General features: G+C 41.8%; 1 pseudogene; it reads left to right on the top strand.

The window, feature by feature from the left end:
- Positions 1–1,161: 1,161 nt before the first annotated feature.
- On the top strand, positions 1,162–2,184 carry LOC117033639 (histone-lysine N-methyltransferase SETMAR-like; annotated as a pseudogene).
- Positions 2,185–8,256: the final 6,072 nt, after the last annotated feature.

Genomic DNA, 8,256 nt, shown 5'->3' with positions numbered 1-8,256 from the left:
ATAAGCTTTTTATGCACTAAGCTGAAAAGTCTTTAATACATTTTTTTAAATTATACTATAGAACAATATTTATGGTAGGATCCCATTTTTGTAAAAATAATTTTAGAAAGGAAAAACTACTTCAGTTTAAATATACTTGAGAAGCTTAGAAAATTAGTGTCCACAGTTTACACATAAACTGAGTAGTGATCAAGGCGGGAGAAAAACAAGGGTAATAATGCGTACGTCACACAAGTCTGCCTGCCTTGCTTGTCCTAGTTTCTGAGCTTCTACCGGTAAAAGTTGTGCGAGTTTTTTAAGACTCCACATTTTAACTAACAAATCTATGTGTGACTGTATTTTCATAAGTGATAGCATTAAAAAAACAAATGTGGAGGCATGGAGTACATGGGAACTTCAACTTTGCTGTGAACCTAAAAATGCTCTAACAAATAAAATCTGGTGTTTTTTTTTTTAAGTCAAATCCCCTAAAATATATTCTGAATTTAAAGTTTTTAGCTGTGCTGAGATGTCAAATGTGTCAAATACAGATTCATAAAATGACAAGCTTATATCAAGAAAGAAATAGCCTATAATGTAATATTTTCAAATGAAATGTTATGCTGCATTTTTTTCTGCACTCAAAATTTTACGTAAAGGGAAGAAGAGTTTCTTGAAAGTGTAAATGATAAGCATACTCTTACCAGAGACTCCAGCAATCATGCTTCTGGGTATTTGCCCAAAGGAGTTGAAAACTTCTGTCCACACAAAAACCTGCACATGGATGTTTATAGCAGCTTTGCTCATAGTTGCCAAAACTTCGAAGCAACTAAGGTGTCCTTGAATTAATAAATGGAAACAAACTGTGGCACATCCAGACAATGGAATAGTATTTAGTGCTAGAAAGAAATGAGCACGAAAAGACGTAGAGGAACCTTAAATGCAGATTGCTAAGTGAAAGAAGGCAATCTGAAAAGCTACACGACTGGATGTTTCCAGCTATTAGTTTGGTGCACAAGTAATGACCGTTTTTGCATCGTTGAAATTTGCCGTTTGATATTGGAATACATTCTTAAATAAATGTGGGTGTGTTATAAATCATTTTAATGCGCATTTCTCGCTCTATGCTTTTTTTTGCTAATGATTTCTTACTTGCTATTTATTTTATATTTATTTTAGGCTATGGAAATTATGTTAGACAAAAAGCAAATTCGAGCGATTTTCTTATTCGAGTTCAAAATGGGTCGTAAAGCAGCAGAGAAAACTCTCAACATCAACAAAGCATTTGGTCCAGGAACTGCTAATGAACATACAGTGCAAAGGTGGTTCAAGAAGTTTTGCAAAGGAGCGGAGAACCTTGAAGATGAGGAGCGTAGTGGCCAGCCATCGGAAGTTGACAACGACCAGTTGAGAGCAGTCATCGAAGCTGATCCTCTTACAACACGAGAAGTTGCTGAAGAACTCAAGGTCGACCGTTCTACGGTCGTTTGACATTTGAAGAAAATAGGAAAGGTGAAAAAGCTCAATAAGTGGGTGCCTCATGAGCTGACCAAAAATCAAAATATTGCCATTTTGAAGTGTCGTCTTCTCTTATTCTATGCAACAACAATGAGCCATTTCTGAATCGGATTGTGACGTGCAATGAAAAGTGGATTTTCTACGACAACCGGCGATGACCAGCTCAGTGGTTGGACCGAGAAGAAGCTCCAAAGCACTTCCCAAAGCCAAACTTGCACCAAAAAAAGGTCATGGTCACTGTTTGGTGGTCACTCCAGGTCTGATCTACTACAGCTTTCTGGATCCCGGTGAAATCATTACATCTGAGACTGTACGCTCAGCAAATCAATGAGATGCACCGAAAACTGCAATGCCTACAGCCGATATTGGTCAACAGAAAGGTCCCAATTCTTCTCCACGACAACGCCTACCTCAGGTCACACAACCAACACTTCAAAAGTTGAACGACTTGGGCTACGAAGGTTTGCGTCTTCTGTCATATTCACCTGACCTCTCACCAACTGACTACCACTTCTTCAAGCACCTCAACAATTTTTTGCCGGGAAAACACTTCCACAACCAGCAGGATGCAGAAAATGCTGTCCAAGAGTTCGTCGAATCCCTAAGCAAGGATTTTTATGCTACAGGAATAAACACTATTTCTCATTGGCAAAATGTGTTGATTGTAATGTTTCCTATTTTGATTAATGAAGATTTGTTTGAGATTAGTTATAATCATTTAAAATTCATGGTCCGAAACCGCAATTACATTTGCACCAACTTAATATATGACATTCTGGAAAAGGCAAAAACTATGGAGACAGTAAATAGATCTGTGGTTGCCAGGGCTTCAGGGGGGTGGGAGGGAAGAATAGGCAGAGCACAGGGGATTTTTAAGGCAGTGAGACTATCCTGTATGCTACCACCATGGAGGACACGTTATTATCCATTTATCAAAACCCACAGAATATACAACACAAAGAGCAAACCCCAATGTAATCTATGGGATTTCATTACTAATGTATCAATGTGCATTCATCACTTGTAACAAATCACCACATGAAAGCAAGATGTTAATAATACGGGGAATGGGGATGGGTGAGGGGGTGTGTGTAAACTTTTCTATGAACCTAAAACTGCTCTTTGAAAAAGTCTATTAATACAAAAAATGTGTAAAGATTGGGGTTCATGCTTCCCACGAGATCTCCTGGTTGGAGGGACATGGCGGAGCCCCAGTAATTTATCACAGCTCAATGTGACTTGGGTTCAGAGGCAGCCCAGATACTTGGAGAATGAAGAGGAAACATGCAAATGGCAGACAGATGTAGCTGAGTTTTTTGCATGAACAGAAAAAGAAACCCCATTAAAAACTTAAAAATCACTCTCCTCTCTGCCCCTTAATATCTCCCACCACCACCACATATCTCTTGCATTTTTAATCACACCTGGACTAAATTCTGTCGTCAGACTCTCCTACTCCAGTCCCTTTCAGACCCACACGTGTCCTACTAATTCTGCTGGCCTAGACCCTGACCAGTCCTAAGCAAGGCAGGCAAGCTATTTCTAAACTCACACCCAGTTTTGCATTCCGTATTCCTGGAGCACACACACGGAACTCTTGGCCCACTGAGGCACCCTCTTCCTTTATCTTTTGTTGTTTTTCCCCAATTCATTGACCTGGACTTCTGTGCCCTAGTTTCAGATTTACTTCCCAGAAGAATGTAAAGTCCAAGAGGCCAGGGAATGGCATTTTCACTGTTTTGTTCTCTGATGTATCTCCTGCACCAGCAATACCTCATTCATAAAAGGAGTGTAAACAATACTTGTAAAAACAAGTGGATGATAAAGAAAGGAAAAATATATGCACATATTGTTTTTCAACTGTTCCTTTATTGGAAAAAGCTCTTTCTCTCTAGGATTATGTCCTTCCCACTTCTTTGGTGTTAAAATGGCTTTTCTCAAGTAATAGTGGTTTCCTATGTGGGAGGGACATTTACTTTTCACTGTTATCCTTCACACCTTTTGGTATTATCTATTCAAAAATAAATAAATACAAATTTAAAATAAAGTAATATCAGTCCTTGCTTTTATAATGGCAATATTTTAAAATGTCCATAATTGGCAAAATAAAAAAATTTAAATTGCCATCATATTAATTTCCTAAAATTATTTCATTTCCTTTTTTTTTACTAATAGCAAAACTCCCAAATCCTAGAGCACTGAGTACATTATCTTGCACATATGAGGTCTGACAATTAAGTTTGTGAACTTGTTGCAATGACATTGCTAACCTTTTCTGGTATCAGAAAGATTATTCATTATGAATTTGTACCACCTGGACAAACAGTTAACCAAGTTTACTTGGAAGTGCTGAAAAGGCTGCATGAAAAAGTTAGACCAAACAACCTGAACTTTTCACCAACAATTCATGGCTCTTGCATCACAACAATGCACCAGCTCACACGGCACTGTCTGTGAGGGAATTTTCAGCCAGTAAACAAATACCTATATTGGAACACCCTCCCTACTTACCTGATCTGGCCCCCAATGACTTCTTTCTTTACCCAAAATACAGGAAATATTGAAAGGAAGACATTTTGATGACATTCAGGACATCAAGGGTAATACGACCACAGCTCTGATGGCCATTCCAGAAAAAGAGTTCCAAAGTTGCTTTGAAGGGTGGACTAGGCACTGGCATCAGTGCATAGCTTCCCAAGGGGATGACTTCGAAGGTGACCATAATGATATTCAGCAAAGAGGCATGCAGCACTTTTTCTAGGATGAGTTTCCGAACTTAATTGTCTGACCTCGCTCATACTTGGTGCTTAATATTTGCTGAGGGATTGAACCACCTCTAGTTTGAGGTTAGTGTACAGACTTCACAAAGAAAAGTCTCCATCATGACCGTGTTAAGGGCCCTTGTCACCTGTCTGTACTCTAACAACAAACTCCTAATTGCTTTCTCCATGACCAGCTTCTCCCACTCCCCCTATTGTCTACAAGCACAGCTGAAGTCAGCTCCAGGTGGGGTGTGGGCAGAGGCTGGGTGCAATGGGGACTCCCACAGGAATTCCCATAGTGGTGGGTTACAGGTGAGGCTATGTCTGCATCAGAAGCACGTGGGGCTTGTTACAAACAGGTTGCAGGGCCACGGAGTAGAAATGGAAGTGGGGGGTGGTCTGGAGTCTGGCTGGAAAGACACCCTGTGAGACCTTCCCACTTCCATGCCCTCTGCCTGTGACCTGGACCTCTGCCATATCTCCCTCCTCTGGGATCTTCAGTTCTAGCAGAATGACCTTATTTGGAAAAAAACATCGTTGAAGGTGAGGTCATACTGGAGTTGGGGGAGAAGAGGCTTAATCTAGTATGACCTGTTTCCCCCACAAGAAGAAAACACCATGTGAAGAGGCAGGCACCCAGGGAGAGTGTCACGTGCCAGTTAAGGCAGAGACTGAAGTGCCACAGCCGTAGGCCGAGGGCTGCCAAAGACTGCCAGGAGCTCCAGAAGCCAGACAGACGCAAGGAAGGATTCTCCCCGAGTCTCAGAGGGAACGTGGCCCTGCCTATACCTAGATTTCGGACTTCTATCCGCCAGAACGGGAGAATGAATTTGTGTTGTGTACGTCACCCAGTCTGGGGTACTTTGTAACAGCAGCCCTAAGAAATGAATATTGTAAATGTAATCCTTCTCCACTGAATGACAATCTCACCCACCATCGTTTTGTTTTTTTGCCTTGAAGGTGATGATGATATGATTTGCACTACACGTACTGACTGAGCTCTGTGAGGTAAGTATTCCTTTTTTATCCCCGCCCCCCCCACCACATCATTTCACTCCCTGGAAACACATGCTAAAATGATATACACGTATACCAGTAAAGGGGGGCCCAGCTCTGGGTCACCCACATTTGGGTGTGCTCTAGGCATGCCCATGGTCCCCTGTGGGCCTGGTTAACGTGCAGATTCCGATTCCAAAGGCCCAGGGGCAGCTGAGCCTCCGCATTTCCACCCTGGTCCTGGGTCCTGCGGTGTGCTGGACACACCCTTGGAGCAGCAAGGCTCTCAGTTCACAGGCCATCCAGGTGCCTTTAGAAGGTAGCAAGGGCTGGACTGGGCAAAGCCTGAAACGGGTTTCCCAAACCAGGGTGAGAATTGGGGGAGAGAGTCCTGCCAGGTCTGGGGTGCTCACCCTAAAGGTGACACCCTTCACCAGGGTTTTTTTTTTTTTTTTTTTTGCCAAGGCCTTACTTTTTGGATTCCGATTTAGTGATGAAGAAAAGGTTAAAATACGTTTCACGAAATCATACAGACTTTGTTATCAGCTCCATGACTACCTGCCTGTCAGTGCCTCTGATTTCTCTCTGGGATTTTAAAACCCTTCCTAAGTCCAAATACCCCGAACACTTAAAGAGGCTTTAATCATAATACTTGTAACAGTAATAATATTAATAATATTTAAATTAAGTAATAATTTAAAAGGAAGCCTAAATGTTTTCACTTGTCAAATAGCGAATTATTAAAGCAGAGAAATTGATTGTTGGGAACTTGAAGCACGTTCTTAGGAGTGATGGTGGGGTGGGATAAAATACACGCGAGGGCACTTTTTCATAGTAATGTTTGACAATGTGAGAAACAGAGTTCATCAAATTAAGATCCTTACCAATACTGTATCAGGAGCAGGTAGCTCGAATAAACTCTTGTCCTTCGGAGAATCCAGCAGTAATGTTACCCAGACCTCGCACATACGTCACTAACGGGCAGGCGGTGCGGGACGTGGAAGTGCCGCCACGCCTGGGCGGGCCTCCGGGCAGCTAACCCGCACGCTCCGCGCGATCACTGACTGCATTTCTTCAGCGGGTTTTATTACCGTGAGGAAAACCTTTTAATTTCTACTACGTGATTTGACACTGAAAATTATTAAAAAGAACTTAACAAAACCAAAGCCACGACAAAAAAACCAATGTGTTGTGTATGTATCATTTTTATGCTTCGGACTGGTTTTATTATTTTTGGAACTATTACAAGACTTCTGTTAAACATGTTGAATGTTAAGAGGAAACAGACTCTTGGCAAATGTGGAAAACCAATTACAGAAAACGTCTCTGCTAGAGCTCGAGAAACACCAGGGAGGCACAGAGAAGCCTGTGCCTGTGCCCCTCCTTCTCTAGCCGCGGAAAACACAGGCAGAGGAGTTGACTTTAAGAAAAAATACGACTGTTACACTGTTGTTTATATTTACAGGCAAAGGACAGTAAAATCATACTTTTCAGTTAAATCTACTTATAATGTAGTAGAGTACAACATAGAATTTCGTTTCTTAAAACAAATCTGACGTAAGGAAAGAAGTATTTTCAAAATATCCTAGAGAATGATTATTTGCTACACACACACACACACACACACACACACACACAGCTTTGACACTAATAAAGAAATCAAATTACCTTTTAAATTTTAAACACTTGAATCAGAAATATTAATTTACTCAACTTTTGAGAGCATATCTGTTGTACACAGTATGCTAAAAGCATGCTATCATGTAAATACTAATTAAAGGATATAATTTTATCTACTGACAAGATTGGAATAAATGAAGCTGCAATTTTGAGTTGATTAGATTCTGAAAAACTAGAAAGCTGATCTAGAAAAAGAAGTAACAGAGGCAACAAAACATTTCCAATTACGAGTTAACTATCCGTTCATGTATTCTTCCGTGTGGGGGCGCTGCGCTCAGTACCGTGATGTACACGCGTGATGCATGATCTTTGACCTCAAGGGACTTCCAGTTTGGGAAAGGCAAGGCAGCAATTCAAATACAATGTGGTAAGGACACAGCCCACGTAGAAGCAACTCAAGGAAGTCCTCGTAGAATATTCTTGACAGAAAGAACAGCATACTCAAGGGTCAAAGTATGTGGGGGGAGGAGGGGGAGTTTCTGTATGAAAGAACAAGGATGCAGGCGGGAGAGGCCACAGGTTGAACTGGAGGTGTGGGTAGGGGAAGACTTGATGGGTGTGGAGGCAGGCACGATCAGAGGAAAGGCAAGGCACGTTCATTAGGGCTTTGGAAAGGCTTTTCAGAAGTGTGGGCAGGCCGAAAAGAATCAACAAGGTGAAGCATCCAGGGATCAGCAACTGTGGGAAGCCATCTCCACCCCGAGGCTGAGGGGTTGAAGAGAGAAAATGGCATTACCAGAATCCGTGCTGGCGCCCAGGAAGAGAGGGGGACCACCTGCTGAGTGCTAAGAAGTACTATACAAAGATAAATAAACAATAAGAGTAGGTGCTTGTTATGAGATTTAAAATATTTTTACACACTTATCAGATGCTTTAATATTTGGATGTAAGAAATACTAGATGGTAATTGCTTAATTGTGGAACTTTGTGAAAATAAAATGAAGACAACTACTAGCTAATAAGAGACCAGGTGGTTCTCTGCAGTCGGGCCTGCCCCTCTGGGCACCTTGGATGTTAAGATACTGACTGTGGCCTTGCCTGTCACCCACTGATGGTGGATTGAGAGATGATCACCGTCATGGCCACTAAGTGTAAAACTGGCCTAAGGAGACCGAGGTAAAGGGGAGGGGCAGCAACCCTCCACTCTTGTCATTAAGGACGTGCCACTTCTCAGCCACAGGCAGAGTGAAGAAAGGGAGAAAAAAAATCTTAAAAGCTCAGCCCTTTGTCTTAGCTGTATGCTACTGAACCCCAAAAGTTCCTGTCTTGTATTCTTGGTTCCTCCTTTCTTCTGCATCTTCTGAAGGACTGGGTGACTTGT

The sequence above is a fragment of the Rhinolophus ferrumequinum genome, chromosome 14 (genome assembly GCF_004115265.2).
Source record: "Rhinolophus ferrumequinum isolate MPI-CBG mRhiFer1 chromosome 14, mRhiFer1_v1.p, whole genome shotgun sequence".
NCBI classification, from domain to species: Eukaryota; Metazoa; Chordata; class Mammalia; order Chiroptera; family Rhinolophidae; genus Rhinolophus; species Rhinolophus ferrumequinum.
Note: the sequence above shows the minus strand (reverse complement) of the source record. Positions and strands in the feature narration are given on the sequence as shown.